This window comes from Lissotriton vulgaris, chromosome 9, assembly GCF_964263255.1.
Source record: "Lissotriton vulgaris chromosome 9, aLisVul1.2, whole genome shotgun sequence".
In the NCBI taxonomy this organism is placed as follows: domain Eukaryota; kingdom Metazoa; phylum Chordata; class Amphibia; order Caudata; family Salamandridae; genus Lissotriton; species Lissotriton vulgaris.
The window spans coordinates 856,203,008-856,220,680 of NC_141697.1; the positions used below are offsets into that span (position 1 = coordinate 856,203,008).

The 17,673-nt window shown below is 44.1% G+C and overlaps 1 protein-coding gene across 1 annotated transcript in view; it reads left to right on the forward strand.

Moving 5' to 3' along the window:
- The first annotated feature begins 1,965 nt into the window (after window positions 1–1,965).
- The window catches only part of LOC147692367 (cytochrome P450 2G1-like), a 518,353-nt gene continuing 502,645 nt past the window's right edge, over window positions 1,966–17,673 (forward strand). The window contains exon 1 of the mRNA XM_086938591.1: window positions 1,966–2,095. The gene's annotated coding sequence lies outside the window, so the exon portion shown is untranslated. The remainder of the gene's footprint in view (window positions 2,096–17,673) is intronic.

The window sequence follows — 17,673 nt, forward strand, 5'->3', positions numbered from 1 at the left end:
GCTCCGTAGGTCACTCGGAAGGTTCCTAACTTTCTAACTTTGTGCTTTTTACGCACCATAGACTTTGTATTGAGAAGTGCGTGCACTTTGGACACTGCACCCGAGTCCCGTGGGCCTTTCCCGACTTAGCTAACTCCAGTCTCGAATAGCTCCAGCGATTCCCAAGGCCCTAGGCCTCTTCACTTTCCTCCTGGTATCTCTTATACCACTTATTTAGTATATGGTTTAGGTGGCCCCTAGGGCTCATCCATATTGTGCAACTTTTGTGTATTTTAAACTGTCTTGTGATTTAACGCTTGTGCTTCTGTACTCATAAAGAGTCCAGAGGATTTTAATAGTTAATAAATCAATATATATTTTCAATATATATCTGTGTGGTGTCCCTTTCATTTGGTATTCAAGGGGGTTGTGTATGGTATAACAGCTGGCTTCACATGCCTTTCAGAGTTTAGCCTAAGACTGCTTTGTCCACGTTACCACTAGGATAACTGGTCTACAAGGTTGAATTACAACCATCATCATAAGGGTTGCTTGGCATGGTACAAAGTGATCACTAGAACTAGTGAGCATTATATACCAGGCCAACTTCTCACAATTAGGAACTGTTGCTGATTGAGTAAAGAAAACAGTACACCATGTTGTTATGTATTCCCAACAACCTTGTACAAAATGTGTAGACAAAATCCCAAGAAGAGTCCCTGAATAATAAACAACATGTACAGAGTATTCTCAAAATACTCTAGTGAAAACAAAAGCGTTGGATGTGGCTATGCAGGGCGAGTCAACCTAAAACTGTGTAAAACGCAAAACTAAGGGAGAACCAAAGGGGGCCCAGAAGGGAAATCGCTCCAAGTGGGGAAGTCATGTAAATGTACACTTTTGAGTGACTTTGTATTGTAATTGGTGACTAGCCAAAAGTAGTAAAGTCACTCAAAAGTGTATGAGTATACTTGCATGTGTAATTTACTTGCAAGCTAAGTTATCTTTGTTAACATCCCCATTAGTCTGGTTTTGTGCACAATATGCGGTACCCCCAAAAGAAACAGTTATACTTTGCTGTTAGTGCAACCCCTCTTTAGAACAGGGGTCCCTAACCTTTCTTGTTATTAGAGCTGCTTTTGAGCTATAAAAATAACCCAAGCTACTAATATCATTTGTGTTCAAATAGTGAGCACACCAGACAAGATTACATTAATAACTACCCCAAGTAAAAGTACCTGCAGTGATAACCTCAGTGCATCAGGCAGGATTGCCAGAGATAATGAAAAAAAAAGACTTTTTCAATGTGGGATTACTTTATGCGGGTAATACATAACAGCCACAGCTTAAATGCCCGTCACCATATGCTATATCATGCAAATATTAGCTTTAAATATATTTTGGAAGCTCAAATATCAGCTGTTATCAGTCCTGCAAATACACACATTTTTGTCTCTAATGCACGCTCTTCATTTTTCGCATACATATATTATTTCAGCCCATCAAAAGATTCAAATTTAGTAGACTTGACTTGACACAGGAGAGCTACTTACATGTAACTGGTGAGCTACCAGTAGTTCACGAACTACTGATTAAAGAAGCTTTCTTTATAAGATACAATTAAAAACGCACCTTTCAGTTCACTCTCATATGCTATCACACCCTCCTATCACCTTGAACCACACAGGCAAAAAGCCTCTTACAGATCTGAATGTGATCACTGTCCTTGCAAACCTTCCATCCCCCTCTAAAAAGAATAGTACTGCCCTCAGGCTTCAAACGTCTCAACCAAAAAACCTAACGTGCAAGTTAATTGAAGGAGCTTTTAAGAGAGGTTTGACAATTAGGGATTTACAGGACCAGTTTGAAACTGGTCAATCGGCATTCTGATGAGCAAGTTTCTCAAATATCACCTTTCTCCACACTTTTCGCGGATATTGTACAATCACTCAATGTAAGCCTGTGTGTTAGTGCTCAGTGCCTTGAACAGTCTGAACCTTCTTGAAGGCAGCAGCAGAGAGATGACGGTTCTGGACTTATTGAGCTGAAGAATTAAGGGAGACAGAAACTATAGTCTATTTGGATCTCTCCGTGCTGCAGCTTCTTCTCAGACTGGGTAAGCTATGCTATATTATGCACAATATGTTGCATTATGCTATCTTTTATACCATGCCAGATGATGTGAGGTTATAATAGCACAGGCCATTGAATGGTAGGTTGAATGCATATTAGAAGGTCCCACTAGGGCAGGTAAGGTTTTTTTTCTGCAAATGCGCCTTCCAGCACATCTGGGGGAGTGGAGCATGTACATTTCTATTTTGCTATAACAGTTTTATACTGTACCTGCAAGCAGTGGCAGAGGTAGGGTGCCATGGACAGTAATTGGAGGATGTAAAATGTGCATGTGTTCGGTAATAACAGGCGAGTATAATTATGGTATTGAGTCCCCCTAACATATCTGGGCCAAAGTGCCACTGCACCTGCTGCACTGTTGAGAGCTACGACAATGCGGCAAGACATCAATGCTTCAGTAACTCTATTAATAAATCTCCTATTTTGTTGCCGCCTATTGTGATGAAATAAAGTACTTAAACCATGCATGGAAATTCAGTGAAACATGCAAAGCATCACTTTAGTGTGAACATTGAGAAATGATTCGTCTTCACATCTTGGTAAATACCAGTCAGATTAATAAATATTAAAGATTTTTTGTGATGGGACATCAAATAGCTACCAAAGCAAGTCTGGTTCGATTCTTCCATCTTGTCTAAAATGTTGTCGCACACTAAAGTTATATATCACATGCATGTTTTCCGAAGTCACACCTCACTAATGAATTCAATAATCTTGAGGTATTTTGGAAACAGAAGCTTCCATCCCGCGGCCGGTTAAATAGTACATAATTGCTCCTCCTAAACCTGCTGTAATCTAAACTCTTGCCAGCTTTGAAGACTTGCAGTTTAGGAATTTACTACTGCACTTGGAAACAGTTGCACGATTTGCAGGTTAGCTTGTGGGCCTGAGCTGCCCAATGTTTTATTTACACAACTGGTTTTCTATTGTATACAGCCCTCGCAAAAGTTCATGGCTAAGAACACCCCCACCACCATTGAAACGGCCCAAGCTGGCGTGTGTTAATGAATAACAGCATATGTAAGCAACTACCAAATTGAACACCTGGCAGGTGTAATTTTTAAAATTTATTTTCAATGGTGGTTTAGCTTACAGTGGCAATAGAGGGAGTTCGAAAAGTTAACTGAAAAGATGCGTGCTCATGTGGTTGTGAGTGCAGTGTTATGCTATGCTATTGAGTGTAACTTTAAATCCAGCCGCTGGCATTTTACTAACAGGAATAGCTGTGTGCATGGGTTACGAAGTCGACAGAGGATGGCATGCTGCTAGGCTCACATTCCCTGTAGGGACTATTGACCATTTCTTATTGAAATGAAGTGGTTTAATTTATTTAATTTGATTTGACCCGTTGGCTGTCGACTTCCACCACTCTCCACCCCGCCCTGCCGGCCACCGCTCTTACCTCCGCGAGGCACTACTGGCGCAGAGTGCCGGATTTTGTGTGCTTGCATTGTCTATTTGCATACAGTTACACATTGGCATTTCTCTGATTTAGGGGCATATATACAAGGGGATTGCGCCACAGGAAGGTCACTTTTACAGACGTCCCTGTGGCGCAATGCCCTGCTCCATGTTCACAAAGTGCAGTTAAACCACCTTTTGTGGCTTAAAGCTGCTTTGTAAATATTCTACCCGTTTACGCAGTTGTCTGCATGCAATGGGTGTTCATGTGGGCATTCCACCGCAACACCCAGTGCTTTTTGATACTCCCCCAGATTTACAAGGAGGTGTAAATCCGAGGCAGTGTCAAAAAGTAACACCATGCAACAGCAGGCGTTAGACTGGTGCAACGAGGAGAAATACTTTTATTTCTCCTCGTTTTTGGTCTTTCTATGTGTGCTGCATTCTTGAGAACATATAGAAAGAGCAAAATTACATTAACCCCTGCACTGCGGCGGCTATTCCGCCGCAGTGCTAAGGGGGCGGGGCGGAAGAGCGGCGGGCGCATGCTGGTGACGGAACCGCTCCATCACCAGCGTCGGTTGCACTGTGCTTATGACGGAGCGTTTCCGTCATGGCCCCGCCCGCTCAATAGAACGCTCAGCGCAGGCGCGGAATTCGCGCCGCGCATGAGCGGCGGGCGGGCCATGACGGAACCGCTCCGTCATCAGCACAGCGCCACCGCAGCTGATGACAGAGCGGTTCCGTCATCAGCATACAAGGGGTTAATAATTGTTTATATGCAGGAAGTTCCTGCACATAAACAATCATTAAATAATGACAATTTACTACTTCTATGTGTGCTGCAGAAAATAGCACACATAAAGTACAAATCGCCGTTATTGATTGTTTATGTGTTGGAAAGGAACCCTTCCTGCACATAAACAATCATTCAGTGCAACGTAGGTACCCTTCCACTATGGCACAAGGGTGTCTGTGTTGGTGAAAGGCAGCTATTTTAAGCACCAGCGCTAGATAAAACACAGGGGTGCACCATATTGATTTAAATATGATGCATCCCTGCAGTTTAGAAATGGCAGAGAGCTGAGCACACACGGAAAGAGCAAAATGCATTTAATGTTTGTTTATGTGCACAAAAACAATCAATAATTGTGATTTGTTACTTGTATGTGTGCAGCATTTGGCAGCACACATAGAAGCAGCAAATTGCCATTATTTAATGATTGTTTGTTTGCAGGAAGGGACATTTTCCTGCACTTAAACAGTTATTAAATGCATTTACCTGAAAAAAAAAAACGGGGAGACATAAAAGTATGTCTTCTTGTGGTGCCATTCTAGTGCCTGTTCTAGCATGGTGTTCGTTTTTGGCATTGTCCAGATTTACACCCCCTTGTAAATCTGGAGCAGCGTCAAAAAACAATGGGTGTTGTGGAAGAATGCCCACAGCAACACCCATTGCACCCTCCTTTCTCGCAGATACCTGTGGGAAAGGGTACCATATTCACAAAAGCACTGTTAAGCCACAAAAAGTGGCTTAACGCCACTTTGTAAATATGATGCAGGGCATAGCACCACCGGAACATCACAAAAAAGGGCATTCCAATGGAGTATTCCCTTGTAATTATGCCCCTAAAGCTCTAACAAGGAGAAATATTTTGTTAAATTGATTTATGCTGTAGACGCATCAAGACAGACACAGTGCTCTCCATTGAGCCAGAGCAGCCATGTTGATACCCACCCAAGGGCCCATCTCATGAATGGATGCATTGCCTCAGCTTAGAGGTGAGTGTTGTTTTTATGCGCCTGCTGTGTGTCAAGGAAATTCATTTAACCCAATATTTCTCAGAGTAAGTAAACTGTTTTAAACTGTACAACTGCTGAGAAATAGAAAGAGGCAAACTATTCTCACTGTTACTGAGCTGTACCATCGAGAAATCAAGCTCCAAATCGGTGAAATATCAGGGAAAATTAAATATATTTACACACTGCAGGCTCATAAAAAAGAGGTGTTCGGCTCTGCGCTGAGCCAACATAGTGCATCATCATATGGACTTGAGGGCAATATTGTGAACAGTTGTGCTGATTCAGATCAGAAGAATTCCACTGACTCAGATCTGGGCAGAGCACCGATTTTTAAGTGCCTACAGTGCAGTGTGTTTCCAGCGGCTAAACATACTACAACATTATTTCACAGCCACAGTGAAATCGCAAGCCCCGTGGGAAACTTCTAATACGGCAGGCGGGGAAAACGGCAGTTTGGCAGAGTACTCATCCTTGGCTCTGCTGGAGACTGACACTCACACCGCCTAATAAGGGTCTCCAAACCGGTCCTGGAGGGCCGGATCCATACCAGATTTTTTGGATATCCTCATTGAGATACATGTAGTAATTTTAAAAATCTGGCATGGATCCGGTCCTCCAGGACCGGTTTGGAGCCCCCTCGCCTAATTCATAATATGGCCCTTAGACCAGTGATCGAACCAGTGGTCGAAGTGGGCAGGATCGGCAGGGCATGGCGTTCCCTTATTTTCTTATTTTAAACATGGGTCCCTGATGGCAGAAATCGCCAAGTTAGATAGTTAAGGCTCGGCTTTTTGGGACGGGTTGAACAGGCAGAGAAGGCAAAGGACTCTGTCTTTTCCTTCGTACCAGGAGAAGAGAAGGACAGTGTCCAGTTCTCCTGCCACTGGCAGTTGCCTCCCCCCCTCTTTGTTCCCCCTCTTCCCTCTCTTTCTGTCTCGCTCTTCCTCATTTAGTGAAAACCGAGACTTCAAGAAACAGGTATTACCTTCTCCTTCCTCCTTTCGTTTATTTTCTCCCCTGTAAAAGGGATCCAAAAAAGAAAAACACTTTTGCTGGAAACTTCTCTTTTTCTGACATTTTTCAATTTCTAAGTGCAGCCTCGGGGTGGAGAGAAATAACATATTAAAAATATCAAAAATAACTAACTAAAGCAAGACAAAGTGGTTGCAAGGTGGCCAGATTGCTTTCTTCACACCTAAACACATTAGCACCACTTTACAGTGTTTGCCAGTGAAGCACTACTTTTGTTTTCACGTCTCTCTTTGAACAACATTGTTTTCCCTAGGTGGGAAAGTGCACTATTCCTCAACAGAGGCGCAACTAGACGCAATTTTTTTGGGGGGGGGGCGGATGGCGGGCGCTACTAAAAAATTTGGTGGGGGGAGGGGCTAATTCTTCCGGCAATAGGCAGAGTACAGATGAAGGGGTGAAAAAACAACCATGTCTCATTAACACGTAAATGGTCTTTTAAAGACCTGTGATGAACTCTGTTGTGGCTGTGTGTGTACCCGGGAAGCTGTCTCAGCCTGGGCTGACACACAGGACGGGGAGGGGGTTGGGTGGGGGCTGAAGCCTTTTGAACCCTATGGGCGTTGCATGCCTGCCTGAAATACCTGCTTAATGGGTGAATTGGAAAACAAAATGTGTACAGTGGCTGTGTTCATGAATGTGGTCTTTTTAAACCATACCTCTTAAGTTTTGTAATTATATAAGCAATGGGCATTGAAATGTGGTCCCTTCCTGGCCCTGTAGTCATGGCCTTACCTTTTCGGGCAAAAGCACTCATTAATTTCTCAATAATGAGTGTAAAAAGAAAAAAGTAACCATGTTGTTCCTGCTTACATTTCACATGCTTCACTTACTCTTGCATTCCCTATGAGTGTTTGCTTTTTCTAGGACGTTGTTATGTTTTTTAGGCAGCATATTACTCATGTCTAGTTTGTCATTTGAATTGAGTCACATCCAGGTGTTTATAGCGGGTCAGTGCAGTGCATGTTTCTCTCAGTGGGGCAGTATGGTGTTCAGTGGGGGAGAGGATGCAGCACTATGGTCAGAGCTGCTGAATTTGGAACTGAGGAACCGGGTTCAGCCTTCATGACCAGTCAACCAGACCACTCCCCCTGAGGGAGCACATTCCCATGCTAGACCTTAGAAAGCTCTGCAACATCTTAAAAGCCCTGGTGTCTTAGCACCAGCAGGTGGACCCCAGCAATGGCAAGTGTAGGTTAACCTTGAAGGCTTGTCCGCCACAATTCATTCTAAAGTTCACCTCCAGTCTTGCAGGCAGGCCTATGAAGCAGCACACCATGGAGTGACAGTGACTCTGTCACTGAGGTTCAAGGACTCTTGAGCAGGATGGCTCTAGGGCAGTGCAACCGTACCAGGTGCTGACCAGCTACAGTCCATGCAGGTGACAGCGGTGTGGCTGAGGGGCCGGGGAAGGGGGGATTTCGAGGAATGATGCAGAGGGAAACTTAAATAAATAATAAATTTTCCCTCAGCAACGTCCCTTGAAATCCCCTGTACCGGGCACCCCCGCTTCAATGCTGTTACCTGCACGGAGAGCTTGTGGCACTGAATTCAGGTGGGTGCGTCGTGTTTGCAAGTATAATATGGTTTTAAAAGCACTTGCTGCCTCCTTCCTGGCCTCCAACACTTTTCAGCAACAATAAAAATATCATGATTTCTCCAATGATTAATGTTCTTAATAGAGAGAGATGGTGTTTTGTTTAGTGGAAGTTTTTACTCATGGAAAGGAAGTGCAGAAGGTTAATGTGCCTGCTGCTAAGAATATGTACCATGCGGATCACAAATTGCACATAATGTAAATAGGTCAGTGGGTTACTGCTTTTGTCAGAGAGACCGTATTGTTACTTGCAGTTAATCAGTAAAAATACTAACATAAAACAGTGAGCTATTAACTGTCATGTACGAGCTGCAGGCAAACTGCAAGGTATAAATTAGAACGTTATGGTTTTTCCCCAGTCTTTGAATATCCTAATGTTGCAAAAGGTGTTAATTTGGGTAGAAATAAATTCTGGTTATTGAAGGGGAGCCCTCAACCATGGTATTGCGTTTTAAATTCTGAGTTTGTGTTTCTGCAGGCCAATTACAATTATACTATGCTGCCTACTAGTATGGTTGTCATGTGACTCCTACACCTTGTAGTCCTTTGTCATATGTAACATTTCCTATACAGTGATTTAAACACTTATGATTGATTGTCTCTGTGTGGTAATGTGTGTGATGTAAAGTGCTCTGAAACCCTACACTGGAATTAGTGGTGCTGTACTTTTTCTGATACTTTATTATTGTGACATTTTTACACATGCTAACAGTCTCTGCAAAGACTTTTCTCTATTAGTACCAGTGGAACATACAACTGAAGCAGTGAGAAAGGTGACCAGTCAACCTTTGCAAAGGGCCCTCCACTTCACAGCAGCACAAGTCACATTTTCTAGTAACTTTTGATCCGTTTGAGCTATAAACAATGTATTAGTTAAAATCATCAGATTATGCAGTAGAGGATGGCAGAGCCATAGTTATGTGGAAAACATCTGCAAACTAGGATATTTTGTCATTCATGTTTGAACTGATCTTTTGGAAAAAGGAAGGAGAAATTCTGATGACAGAAACTTCATGGCTGGGAGACAAATGGTTTGCGATTCCACTTTTAACGATATTTAGGACAATCTGTGATTGGAAACATATCCCACTTTTTGAATGTATTTTAATGTCAATAACTCAAATTAAACCTTAAATAAAAATATGTATCTATTGGTAAAATTAAATAACGTAATAAGCTGTAACCGGTTAGTGAAATGGGAAACAAATAGTGGAAATTGGGATATTTTGCTCTTTCTGCCACACCTCTGACTCCGCCCATTGACCCAATCCACAAATTATTCCCGCCCTCTGATTCTCCGCCCACAGTGCCCCTATTTTATTCCCCCACTTCGACCACTGCCTTTGGCTGAAGTTATGGCTAGCAATGTAGGGATTGAAGATATGAATTTGATAATCTTTTTGATTTTGAATGATTGAATATGTAATGTGAGATACAGATAAGTAGTAGGATTTGGAATGAGTCTGGTTAATGGTGGATTTTAATGACTCAACAGGAGGAATTTTCACCTTGAGCGGTAGACGCGCCAGGAGGGGCTGTAAAAGCACTGAGCCCTCGGTGGAGCGGGGGGAGTATAATTTTCACCTTGAGCGCCATTGGACTGAGGCAGAGGCAGAGCGGGCAGCCTGAAGAGCCCACAGCGCCAGACAGCAGTTCTCGCCGCCACCAACCGCGCAGCTGCTCCGGGACTACACATCCCGGCAGCCTCTGCGGCGGCGCGCTGCCCTGACGCGGTAGACGCGCCAAGAGGGGCTGTAAAAGCACTGAGCCCTCGGTGGAGCGGGGGGAGTATAATTTTCACCTTGAGCGCCATTGGACTGAGGCAGAGCGGGCAGCCTGAAGAGCCCACAGCGCCAGACAGCAGTTCTCGCCGCCACCAACTGCGCCGCCGCTCCGGGACTACACATCCTGGCAGCCTCTGCCGCGGTGCGCTGCCCTGACGCGGTAGACGCGCCAGGAGGGGCTGTAAAAGCACTGAGCCCTCGGTGGAGCGGGGGGAGTATAATTTTCACCTTGAGCGCCATTGGACTGAGGCAGAGGCAGAGCGGGCAGCCTGAAGAGCCCACAGCGCCAGACAGCAGTTCTCGCCGCCACCAACCGCGCAGCCGCTCCGGGACTACACATCCCGGCAGCCTCTGCGGCGGCGCGCTGCCCTGACGCGGTAGACGCGCCAGGAGGGGCTGTAAAAGCACTGAGCCCTCGGTGGAGCGGGGGGAGTATAATTTTCACCTTGAGCGCCATTGGACTGAGGCAGAGCGGGCAGCCTGAAGAGCCCACAGCGCCAGACAGCAGTTCTCGCCGTGACCAACCGCGCCGCCGCTCCGGGACTACACATCCTGTCAGCCTCTGCGGCAGCGCGCTGCCCTGACGCGGTAGACGCGCCAGGAGGGGCTGTAAAAGCACTGAGCCCTCGGTGGAGCGGGGGGAGTATAATTTTCACCTTGAGCGCCATTGGACTGAGGCAGAGGCAGAGCGGGCAGCCTGAAGAGCCCACAGCGCCAGACAGCAGTTCTCGCCGCCACCAACCGCGCCGCCGCTCCGGGACTACACATCCCGGCAGCCTCTGCGGCGGCGCGCTGCCCTGACGCGGTAGACGCGCCAGGAGGGGCTGTAAAAGCACTGAGCCCTCCGCGTCGCGGGATGCGAGCGGGTTGCCCGGGGCTAAGCCCGGGCAAAGGGCGGGCCCTCTAAGGCCCTCCAAGGCCATACAAGGCTCGGCTTGGCACACCCCCTAACATGTACCATCTTGTACCTGTGGGATTATATTTACTACGTTTATTGCCAATCAGCCCCAGAAATGTCTATACCTGTTGCGGACGACCTTCCACCCAGGGTAGGTGTTTCCATCTTGGGTTCCTTGGATAAATTCTTTTCAAGAGCTATTGCTGAAGTCGACAGAGACATGGCTCTGGCAGAGCGCCGAGCTGCTCATCGTCTTTCCATTGAGCAACTTAAAAATACTGCACTTGACTCTTCTCCCAAAGTTACCCTTGGTTCACATTTGGACAACGCCTCCATGGAAAATACAGACGCTGATCTGTTTAATACAGAGAATATTCCCTTAATATTTCAGGTCAATTCGTCCCCCAAAAATGATACATCTGCTGCCACTCAACTTGATCTACTTCACCCTAGCAGTAATCCAATTATTGACTTGGTTACCCCGAAAACTCTTAAGGCTTCTGAGAATGCAAGTGCAAGCCCCATAGGGGCACAAATATCCCTGGATGTCGTACAGCAAACGCAAACCCAAATAGCTACTTCTCAACGTGCGGGCCCAAAGACATCGACTGTTATTAACCTCCGAAAAAAGAAACAGCAAACTACTCACTCACCCCCAAAAAAACGCAGGAAAAGAGGTCTGGGTAACATAGATACTCCAGCTCGCAAATTAATGCCTTCTAAGGACTCCCTTAGGAAAGAATTACTTCAAATAGTGGAAGGGGCACCCAATGCACCTGAAAAAATACTTCCCTCTCATGTTCCACCTTCTATAAAAGATTTTGTTGATGCGATGGAACACTTATTGAAAACCCTACTACTTCCAATAGTAGATAGAGTTAAGAGATTAGGTGTCCAACTGGATACCCTTATGGAATGTCCTACTTTAAAAACCACAACTAGAAAGGACTTATCCAAACCACCTAATTTAAAGGAGGCAGATAAAACTTCTAATAAGGTCAAAAACATACCTGTAGTAAAAACTCCTATTATACAAGCCTCCTCAGCTAAATAAAAAGTCAGCAATTAAAGTGACCGCCGCCCCAACTAAACCGCCTTTAAACCCACAGACACAGTCTTCTCAAATAAATTCTCTTATGGAATCAGCCAGAATGGGGAACACAAAGTCCACACTGGACATGAATAAGGTTGGTTTAAAACCCACTAGAGCTCCACGCGAAAGAAATGTTGACCTACCTCCAGCTGCCTCACATAACGTTATTGTCTTAACGGGGGTTTTGCCCTTATCATCAGGATCTCATGAAAACCACACTAGCCTAAAGAATAAAGTCATCTATTGGCTAAAAAACAACAGGCCATTGCCACCCCACTTAAATGGCGAAATCATCACGGTGCGACGAACTAATTGGGTTGGAGTACGTCCCAAAGACATAGAGGGCGACATAGTAATTATCACTTTCAAAGACCCTAGAGTCATCGAGCATATTAGGGATTGGTTTTCGGATTTTAATAGAGGCTCGATTACACCCAAAGTGTTATCATACTTCTATCCTGAAGCTTTAATGCCCCGAAAAACGTTTCGTCCTAAATCGTATCATGACAATTTTTCCTTCCCCCGGCACCAAAGATTACCTTACAACTCTTATCCCCCTAGGCATGGACTGATGGAAAATATACTTCCTCCACCCCCTGTACATGACTTTGCTGGATACGGCCAATACCTACCACCTATAACGCCCTCATGGAACCTTCCTTGCTATAACCATTACGCCCCGCTTTGCGGCTTGGACGACATTGAATGACTCTCCTTACCTGATGCTGATAATCCCGTGAGGGGAAATGTACTTGATATATCCTCCAATGTACCATCTATAAATGGAGATCTGGGGTGCAGAAAGCCAGGAGAAAAGGGGCCAGTAAGCGGGGCAACCACCATGGACTTAACAACTACATTGCCTCGTGTTTACCAGCCAAATACTATAAATACTTCCTGTATCCACTCTGAGAATCGGAAATCATCTTCCAAATTAAGATTCTAAGCTGGAATGTGGCTGGCATTTCCTCGAAAATTGTTCAGCCGTCATGGTTGGATGTGGTCAATTCTTTCTCAGTTCTGTGTTTCCAGGAGACCTGGGTGCAAACCCCGACACATCTATTGGGTTTTCAGACTTTTCATTCACCAGCGATAGAGAGTAAGCAAGGCAGACATAGGGGGGGGGTTTGTGTATATATGTTAGTGTTGGCATAGGATTGAGGATTCGGAAACATCTCCTTAAGGATTCCTACCAAATAATTGTCATTGAAATAGGCCCGTCCTTGAGTCTATTAATAATCAATTTTTATAATAATATGCCTTTCCAGGGTTTGGAGAAAGTCCTACATGACTTGTTCCATGTCATCATTTCGATTAAAGAGTGGTGCGGGGGTGAGTGTGCGATTGCGTTTATGGGCGATTTTAATTGTCATACTTGCCAATATGTTTCAAGGGATTTGTGTGAGTTTTTTCCCACACAAGAAAATGAATTTGATGATGATATCTTAAATCACTTCTTACACTCAAAAACAGGGGAGGTATTAAATATTTTTATGGCTTCTTTTAACTTAGCCTTCGCAAATGACATATGCTCTCCACCGAGACCATTTAAACCTTCCTTTCATGGAAGAGCAGCAAACTCGACTATTGATTTTGTTCTCTTCTCAAAGATGCATGCTTCCCTTATATCCTCCTGGGATACCCTTGACTACGTATACGGTGACCATTACCCCCTGACTCTATCCATTGTGTTATCGCTTTCCTCAAATTGCCATAACAATCCCCCTATAAGCTACGAGCAACCCATCAAAATAGGGGCAATAAATGGCTATACCCTAAAATGGGAAAAAATCAATCCAGCTAGTCTCCTTAAAAATCTCTTGAAGTTGAGGTGGGAGGAGGTACACATGTGTTTGTCCCTGACTGAACATCCTCAAACAATTCTCGAAGCTTTCTTAAAAATTCAGGAAAGTTTAAAAAAGCTACTTACCCGCCAGTTCAAGTCAGGCCCTATCATTCCTAAAGGGTGGTTCGATAAAGACTGCACTAGAGCCCTACAATCATTGAAGAAAGCTTTACATTCAAACCCAAAGTTACCAATGGAGATACGTCAGGCTAGACTTCGATACCGCCTTGCCATAAAGAATAGGAAAAGATCTCTGAAGGCGGAAGCTTGGCGGACTTTGTTGTCAACCTGTGAAAGCCGTAACTCCTCAGCATTTTGGAAATTTGTAAATACCCCACTTCCATGGGTCACAATGCCTAAGAGGAGTTTGGACCTTGCAATTGACGGTGATACATGGGGCGCTTACTTTCAACAACTATATAGTAAACCTATTTCATCTAATACTTCTCCATTGGATCTCACCCCTTCCTTAAATACCACCACAATGGATCTGAGAAAGGGTCCTTCTAATATTGTCTTTTCATGTGAGGAGGTCATGCTCGCCATAAGAGAGAGCCCTGCTGGGAAGGCTCCTCGTCCAGATGCCATACCAGCGGATGTCTTCAAAGCGGAAATAGATTTTTGGGCCCCAGTATTAACCTCTGCCTTGAACTCCGCTAATGCTTATGGTCAAATTCCAACTTGGGCAGAGGCCATTGTGGTACCCATATATAAAAAATGAGATAGGCATTTACCATTTTGTTATCGGCCTATCTCCTTGCTTGACTCTTTAATGAAGGTTGTGGGACGTATTATTTTAAAACGTTTACATATCTGGACTGAGGAGGCTGATGTCCTTTCCAGACTTCAATATGGCTTTCAAACCGGAAGGGGCACAGTTGAACAGAGCTTAAATCTACATCTCCTTATGTCTAAATACGTGGAGGCTAAAAAGGGTAACCTCTTTGTAACATGTATAGACTTAAGCTCAGCTTTTGACTGCGTGGTCCATGAAAAGTTATGGAAAGTCCTCGAGCATTTGGGGATGAATCCATCTATCCTCAATTTTATCATTAATTTGTATAGAGATGCGGGGGCTAGGGTGCGTTTTGGTCTGAGGGGGGAGTGTTCTCCAAGATTCACTATCACTAGAGGGGTGAGGCAGGGGTGCATTTTAGCCCCCCTGCTTTTTTCTCTCTATATAAATGCCATCGGTGACCATTTGAAAAATATTGAATGTGACTATCCGAAAGTGGGGGGTCATGCCGTCCCAATCCTGTTGTATGCCGATGATGCGGCTATATTGTCTCAAACAAGATTGGGGCTGCAAAGAGCAGTCACCGCATTTACACACTTTATGCATGAAAGGGGCCTGAAAGTGAATATTGGTAAGACATTCTCCATGGTATGCAGTAAGGGAATAAAGAAAATCCCATGTCCCATATTCATTGAAGGTCAAAAAATAGAAACAGTTGAACACTTCCCATATCTGGGCATTTGCGTCCACAGAAAGGTGACCTGGCAGTCTGCCATTAAAGCTAGGAAACTTGCCTTTACTAGAGCAATTGGGGCGCTCCGAGATTTTGACAGTAAAATAGGGGGGAGGCCAGTTAAGCAGCTTATCACTATCTATAAAGTCAAATGTGCCTCAACGGCAACCTATGGGGCCGGTCTCTGGGGGATCGATAATATAGTATCCATCCAGATAGTGGAAAATCAGTTTTTAAGGTATCTATTAGGGATACCAAAATCAACATCCACCTATATGATCCACATAGAGTTAGGGCTACCTTTCATTTCAGATGTAATCAAAACTGAGCCGCTCCTCTTGTGGCATAAGATCTGGACTACCCCTGAGGCTGCATTAAATCGAGATATAATTTTGGACAATCTAAAGCTGGAGGGGGTAAAATATACGAAATGGCTGGCATATGTTAAAAGTGTGTTCGGCGATATTGGTCGACCAGAGTTTTACACTGACCCTTTGACTTTGGAGCACATTTCAAGGAAAGCCTTGAGAAAGATTCTAATGGACCACTTGGAAGCCAAGAGGTGGGCTACCCAAAAACTCAAGAAAACAATCCTGGACTTTCAAAGGATTACCTTGAATAAGGGGCTCCAACTGTATCTTTCCACTGACTTTTCTTGTTTTACTAGAATGCTTCTCTCCAGATTCAGACTGGGCTCCTTTTTCCGCCTAATAACATTTCCTTCCTGTAATGATTGGACTCGAAATTTGTGCCCCTGCCCATGTGATGAAATTTCTTCTCAATCGAACATCCATTCCATAATGTTCTGCAAATATTATGTAGCCCCTAGGAAATCTCTATTGAGACCATTACTGAACAAATGGGGCTTGAGGACTTGTAAAGATGCATTTGACCGATTACAACAGTTGGAGGATAGGGATGTCATACGCACTATGGAACAGTTCTTGAAATTGCTGCTTAAATTTAGGAACTCGATACGATAGCCTATGTACAATAGTGTTTTTTAAAAATTATCTTAACCTTTTAAACACAGTTTATATGAAAGAGGTTTTATCCTTTGTTTTTATGATTATGTTTTTATTCTGATTGCAGACTTATTTTTTAAACAATGAAATGAATGCTTTTATGATATCCTTGTGAATATCGAATAAAGCTTATTTTGATTTGATTTGATTTGATAAAATGGAAATAAAATGACAGAAGGAATTTTGATCAAATGGAAAAGCTGATCTTAATAACATTAACTATAGTTCTGGGAAGGTAATGAAGGAAGAAAGTACAAACCTATTGTATAATATATGACCCCAATGTCTATATTTTGAAATGATGGATTTTTTGGACATTAATAAAATTGACTTGTATACAAAAAAACAGGATTGTGTTGTTTTCACCTCTCAAAGAACAACTGAGGGATTGATTTATTTAAACTGCTGAAAGTGTGCTGGACAGGTAACTAGTCAATCCGAGAGGATAAGCATTGTGCAATGATCCAAACCCTGTTTACCTCTTTAGTGTTCATGCCTCTTCTAGTTAAATTCTGCCCCCTCCACCTCCAGTGGGGTAGAAGGACTGTCTTGGTCACAAAAGTGGAATGAAGGTCTGCCCCTGTTCTGTTTTTATCACACTCATTGCCTGGCATCTAGTAAAGTGTCTGCACTGCTTGGGCGGATACACTTCATTGGTCTCTTGATGAGTGGAACTACTGGTCATGATCAGGGACTGCTCCCCCCCAATATCCCTGTTGGTTTAGTCCTGCTTATAGATCCCCCTTTCCGAGCAATTCCAGAAAAGCTTTCACTTGGAAATCATACGTCTGAAAAGAGGTGTGTCCCCGTTCCAATGGTACTGTGCTCGTTGCCATTAATGCCCATGGTGCAGCAGTCAAAGTCAAAGAAGTCAGGGGCCTCATTTATGAGGCCTTGCGTCAGTTTTGCGCTGCTGATGCGTCACTTTTTGTGACGCATCGGCGGCGTAAAACATGCGCCTTGTTGCGCCATATTTAAAAAGTGACGCATCTAGGTAGATGAGTCACTTTTTAAACCCCTGCGCCACATTATACCTGCGTCAGGTATAATGTATGCAGAGGGGGCATTTCCCCGCAAAAAGCCTCGTAATAGTGACGCAGTGAAATCTATGAGATTTCACTGCATCACTTTTAGGACGCTGTTGCGTCAAAATCTTGCGCCTGCCTCACAGCAGGCGTAAGACTGACGCAAGCCCTTTCACATGGGGCTTTCCGCATGTGAAAGGACGCATTGCTGGAGTTGCGTCACTTTTGTGACACACTCCAGCAATGCATCACTTTTGCGCTTACAAATACCTCAGAAATACTGACGTATCTGTAACTCCTTGCGACATGATGCGTCATACATTAAATATGACGCATCATTGGTGTCGCAAGGAGTGCGCAGTGAAAAGTGACGCATCGCTGTTTTCGCGCAGCGATGCGTCACTTTTCATAAATAAGGCCCCTAGTTTTTTTGGTCAGCTACCGATTCAGTGACAACATGCGCATAGCATGCTGCACGTCACTGAAAAGAAAGAAAAAGATCTCGGACTACAAGGATTAGGCTTCCCATGCAGCACAGCGCGAGGGCCAGGAAAAATAATCCCTTTGAAATAGTTATCTGCCATTGGTGTG